Source organism: Balaenoptera physalus (assembly GCF_965194825.1).
Source record: "Balaenoptera physalus genome assembly, chromosome: 5".
Classification (NCBI taxonomy): Eukaryota; Metazoa; Chordata; class Mammalia; order Artiodactyla; family Balaenopteridae; genus Balaenoptera; species Balaenoptera physalus.
Window position 1 is genome coordinate 82238792 of NC_138884.1, and position 25358 is coordinate 82264149.

Here is a 25358-nt window from a genome sequence, read left to right on the forward strand (position 1 = left end):
TATACATGTTTATATGCATTATTCAGTTTATAGTCTTTCATTTCTCTTTTCTTTTTTAGTATATGTTATTTAGCATTGTTTTACTTGGTTCTAGACACATATTTTCATTTCCTCTTTTGTATTGGTTGCTTATATTGCTTTGGGTCAGATAACTTTGATATAGATATATTGTTCTGTCTGGCAAATAGTGTGGGACAGACAGTGATTCTTTTAAGACAATGGTTAAGAGAGGCAAGAGCAGGGTCCCTCCCAAAATTATCCTCTGATTCTGTGCCTAGCCATGCTCTGCCACAACAGTTTTCTCACAGGTTTTTTTTTTTTTTTTAATTTTTTTATTTTAGTTTTTTAAAATTTAACATCTTTTTTGAATTCTCATAGTTTTTACATTGGTTCCTCAGATCTATGGTTCTCTCTGTCTTTTGTCCTAAGGGTGAATTTTAGGGGAAGAAGCAGCAGCCTGTGCTAGTTTGCCATCTTCTCAGGAACCAGAAGCTACTAGTATTTTCTATTCATTGACTATTTCAGCATTCAATAACTATTGATTAAGCAATGACAATGTCCAGAATAGTTCTAGGTGCTGAGCATTAAGTGGTGAAAAAGACATGCTAACCTCCTTACACTTTCATTGATAAAACCTTTTTGTTTCCAAGCCAAACTGAAATATAGCTATATATTTATAAATGCAAAACTAACTGATTGGTCAGACTTAATGTAAGCATAAATATGTGATACACAGTGTCCAGAGAAGCAGAGGACTGGCTGACTGCAGTATTTGCTCCATTTCCTTTTGTTCTGTCAGATGCAGATAGGCCAAAATTGGTAAATCACATTTAATTATGGAAATAATCCATGATGTTACATGGGAACTTTTTCTTCCATTTTAAACATTTTTCAAAAATCATAATGTTTAGGCTCCCTGAATGTATTTGTTTGCTGGGGCTGCCATAGCAAAGTACCAGACTGGGTGGCTTAAACAACAGAAATTTATTTTCAATTTATTTTCAATTCTGGAAGCTAGAAGTCTGAGATCAAGGTGTTGGCAGCGTTGGTTTCTTCCAAGGCCTCTCTCCTTGGCTTGTTGATGGCTGGCTTCTTCTAGTTTCTTCATATGGTCTTCCCCCTGGTATGTCTGTGTCCTAATCTCCTCTTCTAATAAGGACACCAGTCTGATATGATAAACACCCTATTTATTTTTTTTTACTTTAATTATCTCTTCAAAAACCTTATCTCCAAATATAGTTACATTCTGAGGTATTGGTTAGGACTTCATCATATGAATTTTTGGGGGATACAATTCAGTCCATAACTATGGGAAGTATGTAACAATGAAGTGTTTCTTAATATTATTATAACAAATGTTACTGGTAGATATTCTCTATGATTAAATTAGTAGAACTAGATATTTCCATAAGCTAACTTTGGAGTTGATTTTTTGGAGTATTTAAAATAATGTGACTATGTGTTTAAGCTTTTCAGGGCTAACGTTAGAAGCAATTACTAAACTTATTTTTGGTGGACAAACCTGAATTACAGAGGGACAGCCTCACACAATTATGTCAGACAGGATTGCTTTCAACTGATATTTCCTGAACAGTATTTAAGAGTCTTTAACTTTTTTTGTAAGTGTTATTCTCTTCCAAATTTCCCATTCTTTTGTACTAATTTTTGCTTGTAAGCATACAGGCAAAATTGATTGACAAAGAAGAGAGAATGGCTACTTGCATTGTGTGTATATGTGGAAGTCTATCGAATTATGTAGAAAAGCAGGGTCATGTAGTGGAAAGAACCCTGAGAATGATGGGCTGGGAGTGAGGACAGTTAAGTAAGACTCTAGGAGCTTCTACTACGTGTTGAGACAAGTATAGGTAAATGGCCAGACCGGTGGATGACCAGGGGAAGGGTTGGGGGAGTTGGTGGGAAACCCAGGAGAGTCTCCTTAAGGCCATAGATAGGTCTTTAAAAAAGACTGGTCAACCCATACTGGTTAATAGAGTCTTCCTGGATCTGAAAGGTGGACAACGTTTATTGCATAAAATCAAACTAGAACCCATTTGGCTGGTTTAAAGATGGGTTGTGTTAGAAAAAGCCTATAGATACTATCTACTCAGTACTACTTTATTGGGTATAGTTCAGTATGACATTATGATATCATTTATGTATTATTTTTATCATCAGCACCTGAAAGTGTGTAAGCTCTCTCTGAATGAATTTAACTATTAAATTAAGCCACAAGGATTATTCAGAAGTCTCATTAAATACTTATGGAAGAAATCAAACTTTTCTTTAGGATAAAACTTCAGAATGTGTAGAAGGTGTATGGATCTGCTGATTAAAGTGCTTTTCTTTTTATGTTGTAAGCAGCTCACCTTCTGTTTATGACTCAGTGGGATTAAAAAAGCTTATAATTTCTCCATGACTGTTGACTCATGTAAGTAATAATCTCATAGTACATTTATTACTTACTTGTTTTCCCTGGTAACTTTCTACCGTCTCTTATCTTTAGAATTCTTGTTTTGCCTTTAAAGGGAGATGAAGTTCATTGTCTCTTGTGGACCATTCTCAAGAACTTTTTACAGGTTAAATTAACAGAGGAATTGGGTCAGTTTTTATTAAGCAGATAAGACTTGTAGACATTCTCTGGAATCACAGCTGTGTCAGTTAATGAACTGCAGAGAAGCTCTTGTTTCACTGACGTCTTGACAATTCACAAAATAATTAACAGCATAGCTGTTTTACTAATGGAATATTTTGTTCAGAGTATTGTGATAGCAGACTTCAAAAATTGCTAAAGAGTGGAAAAGCATGTACCCTGATCTGTGTAATGGGTATTCACTGAAGAAACAGTGTAAATGTGCCAACTTTACTAATTCAGGTCAGGGTTTCTCAACTTTAGTACTTTTGACATTTTGGGTCCAGTACTTCTTGTGTAGGCTGTTTAGTAGAATTCCTGGCCTCTATCTAATAGATGCCACTAGCGTACCCTACCTGTTCCACTCTCCCAGTTGTGACCATTAAAAATGTCCCCAGACACTGCCAAATATCCTCGGGCGGGGGGCAAAATTGCTCTCGCTGAGAACCACTGACTTAGATCAATGTTCACATTTACCCTAGAAACTGAAGCAGTCAACTTTCCTGTTGGTAAAATAGAGTTGTGGAAGGGTCGGTCTCTTTCCTAGTCAGAAACAGCAGCAACAACAATGACAATAACATCAACGACAGCTACGGCCCTTGGGCTAAGGAGATGGAAAGGAACATTTGCCGGATACAAACCAAGTACCAGGGAGTATCCTAGGCCCTTTATGTTGTTTCATTTATTCCTCCTCAGAGCCCTATGAAGAGAACATCGTTGTTCTCATTCTACTCCCCCGTGAATTGAGGCTCAAGGTGATTAAGCTACCTGCCCAGGGTCAAATACCTGATAGGTGATGCAGTTAGGATGAAACCTAGTCAGACCCATCTCCAAACAAAAATTTGGAGGGAGCTCCTTTAAACTGTACCTATTCTCCAAAGTATTAGAATATTCTTTCTTGGCCATGAGGTTGGTCCTGTCTTCTCACCTCCCTCCTATGTACCCAGATTGAAAATCACACTGATTCATGTATCTCAAAGGTATTCACTCCAACAATTGATAATGGAGAAAAAAATTTCGTATTACAAGCACATTAATTCCTAAATTATAAGACCTTCTTTCTAATAACAAAGTTTGATAGACTTAACTTTAGTACTTTTATTGTTTTCTTGGAGAGAGGGGTTATGGCTAATAACCCAACCAGATGACTAACAAGTAGATAGAAAAACTAACGAGGGGTAAAATTCTAAGTTAAAGATATAAATGTCAAGTTTGAGATTTCTATTTTATCGCTAAGAAACACAGTGTATTACACTAAGTGTAGACATTTAGAAAGATATTGCTAAGTAACAAAAATAATAATGAATGGCACATATTTTAGGAACAGTTAATTAATGCCCATGCTCAGATTATGTAATTGCTGTTAAGCACAGAATAATTTATATAAAGAAAAAAAGGGGATCCATAGTTAAAATTGGAAACCATAAACATCATTATGAACAAGCCATTGTGACATTTTTTCCCATATTATAAGAATTCTGGGCTTTCTCCCAATAGTAGCTACATTAAACACCGAAACATCTGAAACAGATGTTGCATGTTTTTTCCATAATTTCCAAGGATTTTATTTATTTCAAATGGTAGGTAGGGAGGGATAGGAAGTCATTTAATACCCCTATCATGCATATGTTTTATTAAACTTTTGTGAATCTGCTTGGATAGGTGCTCTCCAAAGTCTAATCTTGAGAAATTTGTTCCATTCTTTGGAAAGACATATATATTAAATGTCATACTTAGTAAATATTATAAAACCAGAGGGTATGAAAAAACATCTGCTCTCAGGAAAACCCACTTATGCTATATCTGTTGTCTGAATTAACAAAACAATAAAATGAAAAAAAAGAAAAAGAAAACAATTTTAAAAACGTCTTCAGGAAGGGGTTCTATAAGTACCTTGCCTTTCTGTTGGAAATTCACTGCCTATCATTTTTTCCCCCATCCTGTCCTAAAAAGCAGCTTATATTTGTCTCTGAGTCATCCTAGAGACTGAAGACCACTAACCTTACTCTATTTTAAACGATTTAATTGTAGTTCTTTAGAGCCTTCATTTTCTGACTTCTTTTAATTAGGTTCCTGACAGTCTTATAATTTCTCCTTATAACTCTTTAAAATATTACCTGGATTGTTAGGAATTATTACTTTATTTCATGAGAAAGACTTTCTCAGGATTTTCCTGATCTTTTCTCTGAATACCTGGGGAGAAGCCCAGGAAGAGGATGCAAACTCTCTCTGTATTTGCAGTTCCTGAGGGCTTTACTCTCTTGCCAGGGCACACTCAGTCTCAAGCAACTGACCACACATCCAGCTCAGGGGTGCCAAACCATGGTCGCTGTGAATTTTTTTCTAAATAAGCTTCTACTGGGATGCATCCATGCTCATTCATTTACCTGTTAGCTATGTCTGTTTTTTACATAGCTGAGTATTTGTGATCCAGTCTGTGTGGCCTCCAAAGCTGAAAATATTTACTATCTGGCCCCATGAAGAAAAAGTTTGCTGACCCTTGATCTCTTCTTATCAGTGTCCAGATGTATCTCGGCCAATTAAATCACTGTTCACCTCTGGTCTCTTCTTGCAGGCACCTGACTCTTCTTATATATTTTGGGCCCCTTGGTTGCCCTGTGACCTTAGCAATTCAATTAAGTTCAAGTTGTCAACTTGCTGTTTGTTTATTGCTATAGACTGAATATTTGCGTGCCCTTAAAATTTTTGTATTAAATCCTAATGCACAATGTGATGGTATTAGGAGCTGGGAACCTTTGGGAGGTGATTAGGTTATAAAGGTGGAGATCTCATGAATGGGATTAGTGCCCTTATAAAAGAGACCCAAGGGAGCTCCCTTGCCCCTTCTAGCATGCGAGGACACAGTGGTGTCTGTGAACCAGGAAGCAGATCCTTATCAGATACTGAATCTGTCAGAACCTTGATCTTGGACTTCCCAGCCTCCACACCTGCGAGAAATAGATTTCTGTTGGCTATAAGCCACCCAGTCTATGGTATTCCATTATTGCAGCCGAAATGAACTAAGACATCCATAATATCATTTTTGTTTAAAGCTGGGAGTGAAGGTTTTTCAGCTCTCTATATCTCCAAGTGATACCCAAAAGTTGTCATCCTCCCTCCCCTCCTTTTTTTTTTTCCACTTACAATTAATTTATCTCTTAAAGAGTCTGGGTAGTTTGGTAGATTTTCCCACAGTCTTCTTTTTTTTTGAGTAGCATTAAATAATATGGCACCTTGCTTTCTGAGATTTCCTGGTTTGGTTCCTAAACTCTCTTTTCTGAGTTTTCTCATTTCCTCCTCCCTCTTGTCTCTATTTTACTGTATTTTGATGCCATTCCCCGTAGTTCTTCCTTGCTGTGGAGCTCTGTTCAGGAAGGCAGCTTGGAAGGTCCTTGTTTAGAAGTCATATGCATTAAACTAGTCCAGCTCCGTCAGCCCTCACCATGGGACACTATTGGAGTGGGGAAAACCCCTTCTATTCAGTTGCGGTTCTTAAAACTTTTCAGTGGCACTTTTCAGCGACTACCCAGTGGCTACCTTGGGATTCCTTTGTTCTCAGGTCTTCAGTGGCGCTGTTGATTCCCTCTGTTTCTTTTCACGAAGTGATGATACCTAGCAGGGCTTGTGGCTGTTAGTGATTTGAAACCACTCATGTTTACTTTGAGGCTTTGCAGAGCATCTTGTCACTTATCTTTGGTAAATGTTGTCCATGAGCTCTTAGTTTTGCAGTGTAGTGCCTTTCTATGTTTTTATATGGAGAGGCAGAGGATTCAAAATTATGTTTCCATGGTTGCCACCATTTTTGCAGAATTCCTGACTCAATTTTTTTGATTAGTTAAGTTTATTTGAATGTAGTATGTTACAATATTTGAGAATAATAATAATAAAATAATTTGAGTTTTTATTAAACACGGTCACATTTGGGTATATGCAAGGTGGTTGTCAGGTGAACAAACTGGTAATGCATGCATTTAAAAATTATAATAATGATAACTGCTCATTTTTGATCATTTTCTGTGTGCATTGTCTGAATTAACCTTAGGACATATTTGTTTTTTGTATTTGTTTTTACCATTTTACAGATAAGGAGACTGAGGCTTGAAGAGGTTAAGCATGATTTGCACAAGGTAACACAACTAGTAATTAGGGAGCTGGAATTCTAACAAAGCAAGTCTGAGTGCAAAGGCCATGCCTGGACCACTGTAATACACTGGCAGTTGTTCAGCAAGGCCTATTTTTATTCCTTTCTCTTCTTTCCATTTCCTTACCCCCTGCCTTAATCTTCTGTAAAAGCTTCTAAAAATACCCCCCTGATCCTTGCACAGCTTCCTCCTTGCCTGCTGACGTCAATCTGATCCCTTGCTTAATTGTAAGAATCCAAAATGAAAAACGTTAAAACATCTGTTATAAGTTCTAATTGGTCAGAAAGATATATGAATGAATGCATAATGTTACAGCCCACATTTTATTCCCCAGAAGAAATTTCAACTATTCCACCATTATTGGTTCATGCTTATTCTTTCCCGCTTCCAATGACTGCCCATTACAAATCCTGTGTACTAGCCACATCAATCTGGTCACTTTCTGTAGTGCTGCCATTTAGTTTCATCCATTCACACTGCTGCCATCTCTTCATGGATGTCCTTTTTCCATTGCCATCCTTTAAAGCCAGATGCTTAGGTGGCCAGTTCTATGAAGCGTTCCCTAGTTTCCGCCAATGCAGAGGCAGAATTTATGGTTCCTTAATGGTCCTCGCACAGTCATTGGAAAGGATCTTTATCATAACATTCATTCCTCAGAGCATGTTTAGGTGAGTTTTTGTGAACCTGTCTGATCTCCTAGACTCTGAGTTGACCAAAGTGGGATATACTTTACTCATCTTCATAACTCCAGGGTCTCGACAGTGCCTGGAACACAGCAGTTACTTAAATCAGTTTTATTAGATGAACCCAATTAGTATCAGTGAGCTTATATTGCTAGTTATAAGTCTAACTTCTTGATTAGAAAACAAATACTTAACAACTGCATACTTACTTTGCCTTTCTGTTATTACTTATCTAATAACATATGTTCAAAACTGTACTTAAATCAGCACGGCTAGACAGGCAGACAGCAGTTGTTTATACTTATATTTGCCACAAAATTAACTTTTTTTCTTGCTTGGCAGTTCTCTGAGAATTATCTGAGTGTGAATAGTATTTCTTCATGTGGCTCATCATGCCCAGAAAATTAAATATTTTTAATTAACATTTATAATCAGCTTTTCCTATTCTTGGGTCTAGTGGTTTATATTCATTTAAACAAATTGAATTTTAAAGATAAATTAAACACTGCCTTTGTAAAGCCTTATTCAGATTGATTTTTTTCTCCAGCCTCACATGCTTTATCAACCTACATTTCCATCATTCATTTATTCACTCACTCATTTAATAAATCACAGATATATTGAAAGCTAATACCTGTCATCTCTAGATAGGTCTAGTATTTGCCCAAGTCAGGGGTAACGGACCTTTCTGGAAAACACTCTGCTTTGATTTTTTAAATTACAATGAGACAGAAATTTCAGGACATCAAGAGACATAGACTAGACAAAATGGTTTTACTATTCATTTATTTTCTGATCAAATTCAATTTTAAACGATATTCAGATATTAGTTGAACTATTTCTGGTCCTCTGCCTAAAGGTGAAATTATTCACTTGTCCTAGTGGGTCTAGGTTCCAAGTTATCATTATTCTCTTAAATAACTATTGCAAAGGGGTGATTTCTGGCTCCTTCATCTCAGGGGAGAAGTTATGGGTCTTTGGATGACGTTCAAGCATAATTTTCTTACCTCAGTTTTGACGCTTCAGAGAAAATTTATCTCTATTTTTAAATAGAAATATGGAGCAAAAAATTTCTAGGTAACTAGAGGGTATTTGGTGTTCTCCTTCCTTATTGCAGTATGCAGTCTCTAGTTTTAGAAAATGGCACACAGACCTTAAGGCAGCTTGTTTAGGACAGCAGTTACAATATGTACAGTCTGCTAATGCCTCCAGCTTCCCACAAGAAGGGAGACTTGTTTCGAGTGGATGTTGTTGGTGTGTTTTTCAGGCTTCATGGAGGAGATTTTTCTCAAGGATCTGCCATAGACAGGGATACAAATCCAAGTAATGCCTGGTTCTTTATCCCAGGTAGGATATACTGTAACTAGGAAAACATATTGCCAGTGATTATAAAACAGTGTGGCAAGTTCTTTTGAGTTAGTAATTTACTAGAATAGATAGTATTATTTTATTTTAAAATAATTTTCAAGGCTAAGGTTTCACCAAAGACAACTTGTAGATAAAGTGCTCTCCTAGAGTAATAGCCGATGAGCTATAATTTGGTCATACTTTTTAATAAGCTTTGCTTTCTAATTTCTGTGGGAGATCTGAATTAGATTCTGATAGCAAGCTAGGAAGAACCAGTAGAGACATCATTCAAGAATTTCAAAAATCTAGCTCTTGGGGACAATTTGCTGTGAGTAAAAAGCCATAAGTAGCCCCCAATAGCATTGTTATATTACAGTGATTATAGTTCAGAGCTTGGGGCTTTGCAGTCAGACACACGGGGATTCAACTTCTGTATCCTTATTGTGTGACCTTGGACAAGTTACTTAGCTATTCTAAGTATCGTTTCTTTACTGTGCAATGCTTCGGAAATTATTTTGAGGATTAAAGAGATTATGGTTTTAACAGTTCATGGTATAGTGCCTGGCACATAGTAAGCCCTCAAAATATATTTACTATAATATTTGTAGTTACTGCAATAATTCCCCAGAATTATTTAAATATTTGTTTAATTATCTAATTATTAAATATTGAATATTTTTAAATATTTCAAATAATTTACAGTATATCTATTCAAGTAAGTGTCAAAATTAAAAAGTGAGATAAAGGTGTTAATGAAAGAATCATGGCAGGACACCCAGACCTCTGAAAGAATGGTCATCAATCTAATCCTCAGCTATGGGCAGTGAGCAGGAGGGCAGGTAATTTGTTGAGATGCATCTTTTTAAATGGACTCAAAAGGATCAGGAGATGCTTCTACTTTTGGCTCATTTATAGTGGAGACAATGCCATTTTTATAGTACAATTCACTACTCTGAGCACTTTCTTCTTATTTTATATCCTAGATGCCAATTTGGTCACTAGACGTTTTCATGAGGAGCACTGAAGCAGATCAAAGAGAATTGCACTGTTTTGGGAATTTTTTTATCCAAGTTGCTTAAAAACCCATTAAAGTCTCCTGACCAAAAAGAGTATACCTTTCCAATAACTAGTGCACTTCAGAGTCTTTCTCCTTTGGTCATGCTGAATAAAAAAATCTTTCTGATATTTTGTTCTTTTTCAGTATGTTTTCAGTACTCTATGAAGTCCACCATATTAGTTATTTATTGCTGCTGTAACAAATTACCACAAACATAGTGGCTTAAAACAACATACGTTTTACAGTTCTGGAGGTCAGAAGTCTGGAAAGGGTCCATCAGGCTAAAATTTAAGTGTCAGCAGGGCTGTGTTTCTTCAGGAGGCTCTAGTGGACAATCTGTTTCCTTGCTTCTTCCAGCTTCTAGAAGCCTGCCTGTATTGCTTAGTTCCTGGACCCCTTCCATCTTCAAAGCCATCAGAGTAATATTTCAAATCTATGTCTCTGGTTCTCCTGCCACTCTCTTTCACTTATAATGACTCAGGGTACACCTGGGTAATACTTATCTCCCCATCTCAAAATCCTTAACTTAATCACATGTGCAAGATCTCTTTTGCCAAGTAAAGTGACATACTCACAGGTTCTGAGGATTGGGGGCTGCACAGTTTACAGGGCATTATTCTGCCTACCGCAGCCATCTAGATAGTCTTTCTGTGGGTGTTGTAACACTGTTGATCAGATAATTACATTTTTCACATTTAACAATGGTGCAGTTAGATTTCCAGACTGCTCTTTAAGCACTGATTTAGGAGAAATCTGGTCCTTTAGGCAGGTTTCTATAATAGCTCATTTTATTCCTTATGTGTTAAATTTACTGGCTCAACTCTTACAGGCTAATGTTAATTGACGTTCAAGTTCTTAGTTACCTACTAGAAGTCGCAAGGATGTAGGTCATATATTTAGAAATTTCTACCTGTAGGGGTGAGGATTTCTTTTCCAAAGTTTACCTTTTAAAGTTGCAAGTTTCATCCCTCCAAAAACTAAAAATAGAACTACCATATGAGCCAGCAATTACACTGCTGGGTGTATATCCAGAAAAAAAAACCACCACTAATTTGAAAAGATACAAACACCCAGGTGTTCATAGCAGCACTATTTACAATAGCCAAGATATGGAAGCAACCCCGTGTCCATCAATAGATGAATGGGTAATGAAGTTGTATATATATAAAGTGGAGTATTACTCAGCTATAAAAAGGAATGAAATTCTCACAGATATAGAAAACAAACTAGTGGTTGCTATTGAGGAGAAGGAAGAGGCGAGGGGAAATACAGGGGTAGGGGATTAAGAGGTACAAACAACTATGTACAAAACAGATAAGCAACGAGGATATATTGTATGGCACAGGGGATTATAGCCATTGTCTTGTAGTAACTTTCAATGGAGTATAAATCTGTAAAAATACTGAATCACTCTGCTGTATACCTGAAACTAATGTAATATTGTAAATCAACTATACTTCAATAAAGAAAAATGAAGTTAAAAGTTTCAGTTACTTGGGAAATTTATTTCCATGGAATTGCTGTTTTTCTAAGGATGCTAATTCAGTTAAATATTAATGTATCATAATATAATAGCTCATTTTATTCCTTATGTGTTAAATTTACTGGCTCAACTCTTACAGGCTAATGTTAATTGACGTTCAAGTTCTTCTTAGTTACCTACTAGAAGTTGCAAGGATGTAGGTCATATATTTAGAAATTTTCCATTCAGGTCTTTCTAAATTCAAAAATCTTCACACTCATTTCTTAACCATTAAATATATTAAATTTTGTCTGGCTGTTTGTGGATATGTCATTTGAGGGAATTATTATTTATTTATTTTTTTGTTAATAAAGAATTCTAGTTAAAAGAAGGATATACACCAGGTATATATTATCAATTTTCAAAGGGCTCATAGAACAAGAATGTATGGCAGTAATAAAAGTTTGCTACAGATATTTCTTTTTTGTTTAATAAATGTTTAGGCATCATTTGGTGAGTCAAGGTCATAATTTTAATAACACTTTACTATTATATTTAGAAATATGGATTAGTATTTAATAATCTGCCAAGTAAAATCATTTGTCCTTGCTAGTACTTTACATACACTGTTTCATTTAATCTTTCATTGGCCATAGGAATTTGGCTTTATTATCTCATGTATTGCATATAATGAAGCCAAGGTTCAAGGATTTAACTTGTTCTTCCCAGTGGATAGATGGCAGGGCTGGGATTTCATCTCACAGTCACCTGAAACCTCAGAGTACATGTTTCCTACTCTACCATACTGTTTCTAATGACACAGGGTAAAGAAAAATCAGAGAAGAGGTGAGACCAGATTAACTCTTGAAGTATGAGAATTTGGTAGGCAGTGTGAGAAAGTAGGTAACAGACTAGAAAGCTTAAAATTGTTAGAGTAGGTGGTAAATAATTATTGAAGGATTTGATCCGGGGTGATAGAATGTCATGGTGAAAATAGTGAATTAAAAAAAAATTAATGTGATGTCTATGTCAGGGTAACTAGAAAGAGGTAGTGTTTGAACATTAAAATGAATTAGGAGTTTATTGTAGTAATTGAGACGAGAATGATGAAAACCTTGCCTAAGTTAACAAAAGAGGAGATTTTGGAAGGCAGTGTCTTTAGAACTTATTTGGGGGTGAAAGAGATGAAAGAGAAAATGAAGATGCTGAAATCTGTGTTTTAAATAATTGAAAGAATTTTGATAATATTGATTCAAGTAAGGAAACAATGTAAAGCAGTACTTTGCTGAGGAAGAAAAAGTAATGTATTTAGAGAATTGTGGGTTGATGGTTGGACAATACAGTGGAATCTCTAGCAGACTATTAGATGGAACTGAACTCAAGTGTTGGCTGAGGATTAAGAAGACAAATTTGATAGTCTTCTATATGCATTTAACATCCAAGATTTGTGTTCTCATATTTATTTAGTTGTTATGCTTAATTCAAACATTTAAATACCCAACTTGAGCTCTTAAAATTAACCTGAGAACAGAAACATTTGTAAATACAATATGTAAATTTGAGGATAAAAATAATGTGACAAGAAGCACAGATGGGATGCACTTGAATCACTTGAATTTTTTTCAAAAATTTTACTTCAACTTTTTTTCTTTTTGGTCAAATCTGTCATTCCCATAGATATTTATTCTCCTAAATCCTTTTCTTACATTTGATATTTTATAGATCATGTTTGAGTTAAGTAAAGAGAAGAGCCATATCTTTCAGTGCATAAAATTATACTTTGAAGTTAACTATCCAGACTATATTTTGGTCTTGAAAGGTATCCAGTATATCCTTTGCATGCTATGCTGACTACCAAATATTTGTCCATTTTCTGTCTTAACCTCAGAACTGATATCCACTGTATTTTCACCTCCTCATCCTTGGATGCTATCCCAGTGTGGGGAGAGGAAGAGGGTATCCAGAATATAATGAAGAAAGCAGAAATATCTCAATCTAGAGGAGACGTATGATATTTTTCTATTGACTATAACTTTACAAAGAAGTGCAAAATATAAGTTGATCTCAAAGAAAGCAGGGCTGCCAAAATATCATGCAAATCTTCTAGTGTAACCACCCATTTCTTCTACTCTTGTTTAGTTCCCTCTAAGACTTGTTAGAAGAATGGCTCAGAGTATAAAGATACTCTTTGGAATGAGAAGAACTGTACTATTGGTTGTTCTCTGGAGGAAACTGGGCAAGCTCTTCAAAATACTCATAACTAGGTGCAGTGGCTGAGTCAGGAGTGGCTGCAGAGAGTTTGGTGCGATGTCTCACACCATTTTGCTGGTACAGCCTACCAAGAGGCCAGAAGGCAGAAATTATGCTGACTATGAATCTGTGAATGAATGCATGGAAGGTGTTTGTAAAATGTATGAAGAACATCTGAAGAGAATGAATCCCAACAGCCCCTCTATCACATATGATATCAGTCAGTTGTTTGATTTTATTGATGACCTGGCAGACCTCAGCTGCCTTGTTTACTGAGCTGATACCCAGACATACCAGCCTTATAACAAAGACTAGATTAAAGAGAAGATCCAGGTGCTCCTTTGTCAACAGGCCCAACAGGCCAGGAAAGAGTTGAGTCTGGAAGCATTAGGGGGACAGGGGTGGGCTTGGAACACAGCTGTGTACAGTGTGCTGTAGTGGAAGTTTTGTATTATAGTAATCCTGTTTCCATTTTGGTGCACTCCAGCCAGGATTGAATGTATTAGATGAAATGTGAGGATCTTGTTCAATCTGAAACCACCTTTCCCCCCTGCCCCCTCCTTTTTTTTTACTTAAACATTTTTATGATGATTTAGATGGAAGTTGGTTTTTGTCAGTTAATGTTGGTTCCAATCCTTCAAACTGTTCCTATCTGCTTTATAACATTCACTGTACTAACCCTTCTTCACATTGGGGTGGGGGGTGGTGATGCGGTTTAGTTATGTCCTCAAGACAAAGTCTTAGTGAAAAACAAATAAATGTTCTTTAGCTAAAAAAAATACTCATAACTAGAAGGATGATTGGTTAATTCATCCCCAAGTTAACATTGACCACCATTAAGAAACTTTTTGGTTTTTAGCTTGGGTTAAGAGAAGAATGGATAATACTTTTTTCTTGCTATGTGGGGCTATTTGAGTAGAGTTCCAGAGGACAAAACAAGAAAATTAGAAGAGTGACACTAATTATGACCATGTCCTATTCTACTCTTGCTTGATTTTAACGACCTGGCTAATCAGATCTTTTACCCTTAGTAGGAGCACATTTTGCAAATTATTTTTTGACCTAAGACCAGGCATGAGTGTTTTAAATCCTTTTTCTGCTATTGTTTTGGTTGGAACAAAGCTGGTAAATATGATCATTAATATTAGATCCTAGAAGGTAGAAATCCAGACCTAAGTTAAGAAGCTCATGAAATTTAAATTTTGAAAAATAGAATTGCGGTTATTTACTTTGAACTGTACTTTCTTTAGGCTTTTCAAAGCAGCTTCGTCCTAAGGAACCCAAAATATTTTACTTCAAACCTTGCCATATGAAGGTGAACCGTGATTATTATGAAATAAGAGAGGCATATAGCACCTGAAATCTGACCTAAATTCTTCTTACTTGTTTAAAGTGAGATTGCTTGACAAGCTTCATTACTTTTATGTGACTTCAAACATGAAATTAAACATAAAATGATAGAATCTTGAATGAGTGTGAGTTAGGAGATTTCTTGAAATGCAAGATATGAGGATTTTATGAATCAGCTTCCCAATTTCTCTCTCACTGCTGTCCTGCTTGTCTGTCAAACAGGCCAGCTCTTGAAGTCATTCAGTCTATTTCCTCTTCTGGATTCTATCTCCTTAGACCTAAGGCAAAACTTAGATCATACTCAAGGGCATGCTGGTGATCCAGGAGAAACTCTATACAGGTTTACACAATTAGTACCTCATTAAAGAATGATGTATAGACTATAATATAGCAATGTAAAATGTCATACTTCTTTGTCCTCTTGGCAAGGGCAGGCTCATGTAGATACTGCTGGTGTCACTAGGCAACATTTCCTTCATTGGTATTTAAACTTTTTTCTACTTATGACTTTTATATATAGAGGTAGGAACAAGACATGAAATATAATAACACGGCAAGGAATTTAATGTCTGGATTTAAGGACAGTTGTATATTAGGAAAAACACACTTTATTTATGGCCTTCTAGGAAACAATTTCAATATATGACATTTCAGAGATGACCATTTCTTTGCAAAATGCAGATATCTGGTATTGAAATGGAAACTACACATTTTTCAACATCAACAAAATGATTTCTATTTTAGAGATTAATCAATTGAACCTATAAAGATATTGAATCTATGAGATGGGAATGGATCCTCCTTTTTGTAACGACCGAATCCAGTGCAATATGGAGGGCAAGCAGCTCTCTTGAAGGAATACAAAGCAAATCATGAATAAAAAATTCAGTACAAAAGTGAATGTATCTTTCACATGAGAAAATAAATTGCAACAAATTGCACATTTAAAAAAGATGACAAATGCTGAAAACATCCCAAAATCCGAAGTGAGAGAGTGGCATGGACATTGGTGGTTACACTACCAAATGTAAAATAGATAGCTAGTGGGGATCAGCTGCATAGCACAGGGAGATCAGCTTGGTGCTTTGTGACCACCTAGAGAGGTGGGATAGGGAAGGTGAGACGGAGATGCAAGAGGGAGGAGATATGGGGATGTATGTATATGTATAGCTGATTCACTTTGTTATAAAGCAGAAACTAACACACCATTGTAAAGTAATTATACTCCAATAAAGATGTTAAAAATTGTTAATTGTTTACAAAAGTTACTTTTTTATTACATTTTATGGCTGCATACTCTTAGTGTCTGTTATGGGCTGAATTCTGTTCCCCCAAAATTCGTGTGTTGAGACCCTCACCCCTAGTATCTCAGAATGAAGATAGGGCCTTCGAGTTAAAATGAGGCCTGTAGGGTGGACCCTAATCAAATCTGATTGGTATCCTTTGAAGAAGAGGAGATTAGAACACACAAAGGGACACCAGGAATGTGTGCTCACAGAGGAAGGACCATGTGAAGACTCAGTCACAAGGTTGCCATCTGCAAGGCAAGGAGGGAGGCCCAAGGAAACACCAAACCTGCTGACACCTTGATTTTGGACTTCCAGCCTCTAGAACCACAAGAAGATAAATTTCTTTTGTTTAATCCACCCAGTCTGTGATATTTACTGTAGCAGCCCTAGCAAACTAATAGAATGCCTCTACCTTCTACCTACTGAAAGGGTTTTGTAATATTTTCTATAGGAAAAATGAGAGAAAATTCAGCTTTTCCTCTTGTATGACTGAAATTGAAATATATTTTTTTATCATTGAGATGCATAAACCATGTGACTTTACACACAGATGTACTCACATTATGATCAGCAAACAGAGTAATTCTGATAAATTCTATTTTGCTCAACTCGAAACCTGCCAAAATATGCTTTTATGCTTACATATGCTCATTGTTGAGTATCTTGACAAGAGATATCTTCCGTTTTAACTGTGTGTTGATAAATTTTCCATTTTCATTTTTACATTAAAATGTTTGATAAGTGAAAGAATTTCTCACAGATTAGCTTCTGGCTCCATTCATTGACAATCTTGTTTCTCCTTCACTGACCACATACTTTTTTTTTTTTTTTATAAATTTATTTATTTATTTATTTATTTTTGGGTGTGTTGGGTCTTCGTTTCTGTGCGAGGGCTTTCTCTAGTTGCGGTGAGCGGGGGCCACCCTTCATCGCGGTGCGCGGGCCTCTCACTGTCGCGGCCTCTCTTGTTGCGGAGCACAGGCTCCAGATGCGCAGGCTCAGTAGTTGTGGCTCACGGGCCTAGTTGCTCCGCGGCATGTGGGATCTTCCCAGACCAGGGCTCGAACCCATGTCCCCTGCATTGGCAGGCGGATTCTCAACCACTGCGCCACCAGGGAAGCCCCTGACCACATACTTTTAATAGTGGGTGGCAAAGGACACGATTATATCATGATATAATCTTCAGTCTATGCCTTTGTGTTTCAAAGCTGAGTAAGTTGTGCTGGTGGACAGTAGAAGTGTTCTTAGAAGCCATTTGTACTCTGGAATGGGTAATATTATGGAAGCTACTTAAAATTTCAGTATATCAGACAGCATGCATTCCTAATTCAAATTCCCCTTAGCCAGATTCCTGAAGTGCTCACAGACACTTCAGTGTGACAGAAATCAACATAGGAAAAGACAGCAATTAGAATCAATTGCAGGTAAAATATCTTTTGCAAATTTTATGAAGATCTAAGTGTAAATCCATTGCTAGGGTTCCTCCTAGGGCCTGGGAGGGATCCTTGAAGCTTAAGCTTTAGTAGCTTCTGGGTAAGCTGGCTTCTGTGACTCAAGAGTTTTGCTTAAATTCACACAGCGGTTAATGGTGGCACTATTGCGGTCTCTTTCTCTATGTAGTTTTCTTTTTCTTTTCTAAAGCATGGATTTATGCATTTTTATTCTTTCTAATATATTTAAATGTCATATGACAATTTCAATTAAATAGTAATTAAATACTGATATTCTGTTAAGGATTCTAATGCCAAGAGGAAGTAGAGTCTTGGAATATTTGCATTAATAGATTATTGTTTATATTCATTACTCTGTTGAGCTAAGGTCTGTGCTTAAAAGAGAAAATAAGCATTTGAGGTTGACAGGCTTAAATTCAGAGATACTAAAATGAAAAATCAGATAGCAGCATGACTAAAATCTAAGAAGTTAACAATGTAACTCCCTGAATTAGCCTTTATTTTGTTGTTGTTCTCTGGTTAAATCTTTCTCACTGTATATTCAAGTGCCAGGTGTACTTTACCTTTGTAAATTCAATTTTTGACCTAGAAAATGGATTTTCATTCAGAACTTTAGGATTTTTTTTGTAATTTGAGAGCTTGATATAACTAAGGGAATCTTTGTTGGATTACCTTATGCTTCATCATATATTTCAGTTTGTGGAAATTCATGGTCCTTTGTATGAAATTATTTTGGGAGAGCTATGCTGCTCCTGGCAGTGTAAAAAACAGGTTCATTTATTCAATACCATAATAATGTTGCAGCTTCTGGAGGGAGCAGTGTAGGTATTTTGAGGCTTACAGAGAATATTCAGGAAATGGCAATAAGAGGGGATGCCTAAATAGAGTAGTAACTGCTGCCATTAGTTAAGATTTAGTGTGTACTGTGTCCTGTGTTAAATGTTTTACATGTATTAACTCATTTACTCCTTAACATAACTGCAACATAAGCAATATTTCCTTCTCATTTGATAGATGAGGAGATAAGGCTCAGAGAGGGAAAGTAACTTGCACAAACGTGACTTATACCCACAGGATTCTGACTTGAAAGCCCAAATATCTAACCTTTGGCCTATACTGCCCCACTTTCTTTGGCAGTGAGTCAGTGACAGCTGTAAGAAGATGCACACAAGTGGAACACACTGAAAAAAACAAGGATGAAAACTTCAGTAATTCTAGAGAGTTCTAAAGGATTCTTGCTTCTGATATGGTGATTAGAGGAAAAGTACTGAAAGTGTGAATTGTAAAGTCTTGTTTGAAAGCACTCAGCACCGTAAGTCTGCAGCATTTATTTATCATACCAAACTGCATCTTAAGAAACTCATGATCAAAACAAAATCATGAAATTTATCCATATTGAACTGAAACAAAATAGCCGTATAGTGAATTCCCATGAGATGGATTGAGCTTGCAGAATTGAAGGTGCTAAAAGAGCTGCTTTTTAAATCTTTTTTTTGAAATATAGTTGATATACAATATTATTTTAGTTTCAGGTGTACAGCATAGAGATTCGGTATTTTTGTATATTATACTCTATATAAAGTCATTACAGAACAATGGCTATAATTCCCTGTGCTGTACAAGGATAAAAATATATCCTTGTTTTTTATCTATTTTATGTATAGTAGTTTCTATCTCCTGATCCCCTACTCCTATTTTGCCCCTTCTTCTTCCCTCTCCCCTCTGGTAAGCACTAGTTTGTTATCTATATGTGTGAGTCGGTTTCTGTTTTGCTATGTACATTCATATGCTTTATTTTTCAGATTACACATATAAATGATATCATATGGTATTTGTCTTTCTCTGACTTATTTCACTAAGCATAGTATTCTCAAGGTCCATCCACATTGCTGCAAATGGCAGAATTTCATTCTTTTTTATGGCTAATATTCCATTGTATATATATACCACATCTTATTTATCCATTTGTCTGATGGGTTGCTTCCATGTCTTGGCTATTGTACATAGTGCTGCTATGGACATTGGGGTACATGTATATTTTTGAATTAGTGTTTTTGTTCTTTCTGGATGTATACCCAGCAGTGGAATTGCTGGATCATATGGTAGTTCTATTTTTAATTTTTTGAGGGACCTCCATACTGTTTTCCACAGTGGCTGCACTAATTTACAATCCCACCAACAGTGCACTAGGGTTCTCTTTTCTCTACATATTCACCAACATTTGTTATTTGTGGACTTTTTTTGATAGCCATTTTGACAGGTGTGAGGTGATATCTTATTGTGGTTTTGATTTGCATTTTTCTAATAATTAGCAATGTGAACATTTTCTCATGTGCCTGTTAGCCATCTGTTTGTCTTCTTTGGAAAAATGTCTATTTAGGTCTCTGTCAAATTTTTAATCAGTTTATTTGTTTTTTATTGTTGAGTTGTATGAGCTGTTTATATATTTTGGATAGTAAATATTATACTATTATACATTTGAATAGTAAATAGATCACTTGCAAATATTTTCCGTAGGTTGTCCTTTCATTTTGTCTATGGTTTCCTTTGCTGTGCAAAATCTTTTAAGTTTAATTAGGTCCCATTTGTTTATTTTTACTTTTATTTCTTTTGTCCTAGGAGACAGATCTAAAAAAAATTCCTATGATTTATATCAAAGAGTGTTCTGCGCATGTTCTCTTCTAAGAGTTTTATGGTTTCAGGTGTTACATTTAGGTCTTTAAACAATTTTGAGTTAATTTTTGTACATGGTGTGAGGAAATGTTCTAATCTCATTCTTTTGCATTCTCTGTCTTTTATCCATTGTATATTCTTGCCTCCTTTGTCATAGATTAATTGACCATCAGTGTGTGGGTTTATTTCTGGGCTTTCTAGCCTGTTCCTTTCATCTATGTGTATGTTTTTGTGCCAGTACCATTCTGTTTTATTACTGTAGCTTTGTAGTAGAGTCTGCAGTCAGGGAGCTTGGTACCTCCAGCTTTGTTTTTCCTCACGATTGCTTTGGCAATTTGGGGTTTTTTATGGTTCCATATAAATTTTAGGATTGTTCTTATTCTGTGGAAAATGTCATGGGTGTTTTGATAGGGATTGCATTAAATATATAGACTGCTTTGGGTAGTATGAACATTTAAACGTTAATTATTCCAATCCAAGAACATGAGATATCTTCCCTTTCTTTTCATCGTCTTCAATACCTTTCATCAGTGTTTTACAGCTTTCAGAGAATAGGTCTTTCACCTCCTTGGTTAAGTTTATTCCCAAATATTTTTTGGATACAATTTTAAATAAGATTTTTTTTTTTTAATTTTGCTTTCTTATATTTCATTATTAGTGTATAGATATGCAAGAGATTTCTATATATTAATGTTGTATCCTGCTGCCCTGTTGAAATCATTTAATAGTTCTACTAGTTTTGTGTGGAGACTTTAGGGTTCTCTATATAGAGTATCACGTCATCTACGAATAGTGACTGTTTTAATTTTTACCTTCCAAATTGGATACATTATTTTCTTTTTCTTGTCTGATTACTGTGGCTAGGACTTCCAATACTATTATATATTAAAAAGAAGTGGAGAGAGGAGCAGACATCCTTGTCTTGTTCCTGATTTTAGAGGAAAGGCTTTCAGCTTTCACCATTGAGTATGATGTTAGCTGTGGGTATGTCATAAATGACTTTATTATTTTACAGTGTGTTCCCCTTTCATGCCAACTGTGATGAGAGTTTTTATCATAAATTGATATTGAATTTTGTCCATTGCTTTTCCTGCATCTGTTGGTATGATCATGTGATTTTTATCTTTTTTGTTGTTGTTGTTTATGTGGTGTATCACACTGATTGATTTGCAAATATTCAACCATCCTTGTGTCCCTGGAATAAATCCCACTTGATCATGGTGTATTATCCTTCTCATATACTGTTGAGTTCAGTTTGCTAATATTTTATTGAGAATTTTTACAACTATATTTATCAAGATATTGGCCTGAAATTTTCTTTTTTTGTGGTGTCTTCGTCTGGTTTTGGTATCAGGGTAATGGTGGCCTTGTAAAATGAATTTGGGAGTGTTCTGTCCACTTCAATTTTTTGGAAATATTTTGAGAAGGATAGGTATTTTTTCTTCTTTATATTTTTGGTAGAATTTCTATGTGAAACTGGCTGGTCCTGCACTTTTGTTTGCTGGAAGTTTTTTTAATTACAAATTCAATTTTACTTCTAGTGATTGGTCTGTTCAAATTGTCTGTTTCTTCCTGATTCAGTCTTGGCATGTTGTATGTTTCTATAAATTTGTCCATTTCTTCTAGATTGTCCAATTTGTTCACATATAACTGTCTCTAGTATTCTTTCTTATTAATTGTTGTATCTCTCTTGCATCAGGTTTCTCTATTTTCATTTATTTTGTTTAGTGGGTCCTCTATCTTTTCTTCATTATAAACCTAGCTAAAGGTTTTGTATACCTTTTCAAAGAACCAGCTCTAGGTTTCACTGAATTTTTTTTTTTGTCTGTATTATTTCCTCTTTGATCTCTATTGTTCCTGTTTTTCTGCTGACTTTGGGCTTTGTTCTGTTTCTAGTTCTTTTAGTTGGTAGCTTAGGTTGTTTTTTTTTTTGAGATTTTTATTGTTTCTTGAGGAAGGTCTATATCACTTTAAACTTCCTTCTTAGAACTGCTTTTGCTGCATCCCATAGATTTTGGTGTGTAGTGTTTCCATTTTCATTTGTCTTAAGGTATTTTCTGATTTCCTCTTTGACTTCTTTATTGACCCATTGGTTTTTAAGTAGCATGTTTAGTCTCTATGTGTTTGTGCTTCTCCCACCATTCTTTCTGTAATTGATTTGTAGTTTCATACCTTTGTGGTTGAAAGAAATGCTTGTCATGATTTCTGTCCTCTTAAATTCGTTGAGGCTTGTTTTGTGCCCTAGCATGTGATCTGTCCTGGAGAATGTTCCATGTGCACCTGAAAATAATGTGGATTCGGCTGTTTTTGGATGGAATGTCCTCTAGATCTCTTTTAAGTCCTACTGGTCTATTGTGTCATTTAAGATACTGTTGCCTTATTGATTTTGTGTCTGAATGATCTGTCCGTTGATGTCAGTGATGCATTAAAGCCCCATACTATTGTTGTGTTATTGTCAGTTTCTCCCTTTATGTCTGTTAATATTTGCTTTCTATATTTAGGTGCTCCTGTATTGGGTGCATATATGTTAATGAGTATAATGTCCTCTTCTTGTACTGTTTCCTTTATCATTATGTAATGCCCTTCTTTGTCTTTGTTATAACCTTTGTTTTAAAGTCTGTTTTTTTTGTCTGATATGAGTATTGCTACCCCTGCTTTATTGTTGTTCCCATTTGCATGAAATATCTTTTTCCATCCTCTCACTTTCAATCTATGTGTATCTTTAGCTCTGAAGTGAGTTTCTTGTAGGCAGCAAATAGATGGGTCTTATTTTTTTAACTCTGTGTCTTTTGATCAGAGCATTTAGCTTATTAGCATTTAAAGTAATTATTGATAGGTAGGTACTTATTTCCATTTTATTAATTGTTTTCCAGTTGTTTTTGTAGTTATTCTCTGTTCATTTCTTCTTTTTATTTTTATATTTCTTTCTTTGTGTTTTGATGATTTTCTTTAGTCGTATGCTTGTGTTCCTTTCTTTTTAGTTTTTGTGTATCTATTCTAGATTTTTTATATGTCATTACCATGGAGTTCATATATGTTGACCTATAACTATATCTTCTTGTTTTAAACTGGTAGTCATTTAAGTTCAAATACAGTCTAAAAGCTCTATATTTATTGCTCTCCTCCCCCACCTTTTGTGTTTTTGACATCCTATTTTACATATACATGTTTATCCCTTAACTGTTTATTGTGATTAGAGTTGCTTTTACAATTTTTGTCTTTTAATCTTTGTTCTAGCTTATTTAAGTGTTTGATCCTTAGCCCTTACAATATATTTGCATTTTCTAGTGGGATTTTACCTTTCTTATAGATGCTTACTTCTTTTCCACTTAGAGAATACCTTTTAACATTTCTTTTAGGTGTGGTTTAGTATTGATGAACTCTTCTGGTTTTTGCTTGTTTGAGAAGTTCTTTATCTCTCCTTTGAATCTAAGTGATAATCTTGTTGGGTAGAATACCTTAGGTTGCATATTTTTCCCTTTCAGCCCTTTGAATATATCTTTCCACCTCTTCTGGCCTGCAAAGTTTCTGTTGGGTAGAATACCTTAGGTTGCATATTTTTCCCTTTCAGCCCTTTGAATATATCTTTCCATCCCTTCTGGCTTGCAAAATTTCTGCACAAAAATCAGCTGATAGCTTTATGGAGGTTCTCTCATACATGACTCTTTGTTTTTCTTTTGCTGCCTTTAGAATTCTCTCTTTATCTTTAACTTTTGCTATTTTAATTATGATATATCTTGGTGTGGGTCTGTTTGGGTTCATCTTGTTTGGGACACTCTGTGCTTCCTGTACATGAATATCTGTTTCCTTCTTTAGGTTTTGGAAGTTTTCAGCCATAATTTTATCAAATACAATTTCAAGCCCCTTATCCCTCTCCTCTCCTTCTGGAACTCCTATCATGCAGATGTTGGTATGCTTGATGTTATCCCCCAAATATCTTAAGTTGTTTTCATTAAAAAAAAAGTCTTCTTTTTGCTCTTCTGATTGAGTGATTTTTCATTATTCTATCTTCCAGATCACTTATGTGTTCTTTGGTATCACTTGGTCTGCTATTCATTCCTTCTAGTGTGTTTTTTATGTCAGTTATTGAATCTTCATTTCTGATTGGGTTTCTTTTATATTTTCTTGTCCCTTGTTAAAATTCTCACTCACTGTGTTCATCCATTCTTTTCCCAATTCAATTAGCATTCTTATTTACTAATGTTTTGAATTTTTTATCTGGTAAATTGTTTATCTCTGTTTCATTATTTTTTCAGGGGTTTTCCCTTGCTCTTTCAGTTGAGACCAGTTCTTCTGCTTTCCCAGTTTGCTTAATGTCTCTATCTCTATGAATTTCGGTGAAACAATTACCTATTGCAGTATTGAAGTGATGTCCTTATGTGCAAGCATTCCTGAATGGACCATGTGTGCTCAGTGCTTTTGGTTGGAGGGCCCAATTTGACATGGAAGCAAGTCACTTCTTTCCTCAGGGTATGCTAGCAGTTATCACCTTAGTAGGAAGTGGACTGGAGATGGAGGGGCTAGGACTGGAGCCAGGTGTGAGGCAGGGCTTCCCCTCTGCTCATTGGTCATCACTGCTCTTTTGGGGGTGGGGTCAGATCCCAAGTTGCTGGGGCAGAGGTCCTGAGGGTTGGGTCTGAGCTGGCTCTGTTCCTTTTAAATGTGTGCTTTCCCCTCCCCTCCACCATGACCCTAGCCCCAGAGGGGAGCAGTGCTGAAGCAAGAAGGGTACATGCAGGCTAAAAGAGCTGCTTTTTGATGTCTGTTTTTTTTCTCCTCTTCTCTCCAGTCTGAGCATAGTAACAGCATTCTAGAGAAGATGGAAACTAGGAGACAGGAATATCATGGTTTTTGCCTGACATCACTATCTCACTGAAGCAGTGGGAAAGTAGGTGAAATTCTATACTTCAAACACTAAACATTTGCTATGGGGAGGCAATACAGGCCATTATTTTACAGAGGAATTTTGAAGGACTTTTACAGAGACTTATTATCAGAAATTAAATATGACTGAGCCCGCTTTCT

General features: G+C 35.8%; 1 protein-coding gene and 1 pseudogene across 2 annotated transcripts in view; both read left to right on the plus strand.

Annotated features, from left to right (window-relative positions):
* Positions 1–25358, plus strand: part of KCTD8 (potassium channel tetramerization domain containing 8) — a 251002-nt gene that overhangs the window by 27307 nt on the left and 198337 nt on the right. The window lies entirely within an intron of this gene.
* On the plus strand, positions 11562–14499 carry LOC309661996 (enhancer of rudimentary homolog pseudogene; annotated as a pseudogene). The gene has a single exon. The product of its transcript is annotated as an enhancer of rudimentary homolog pseudogene (transcript).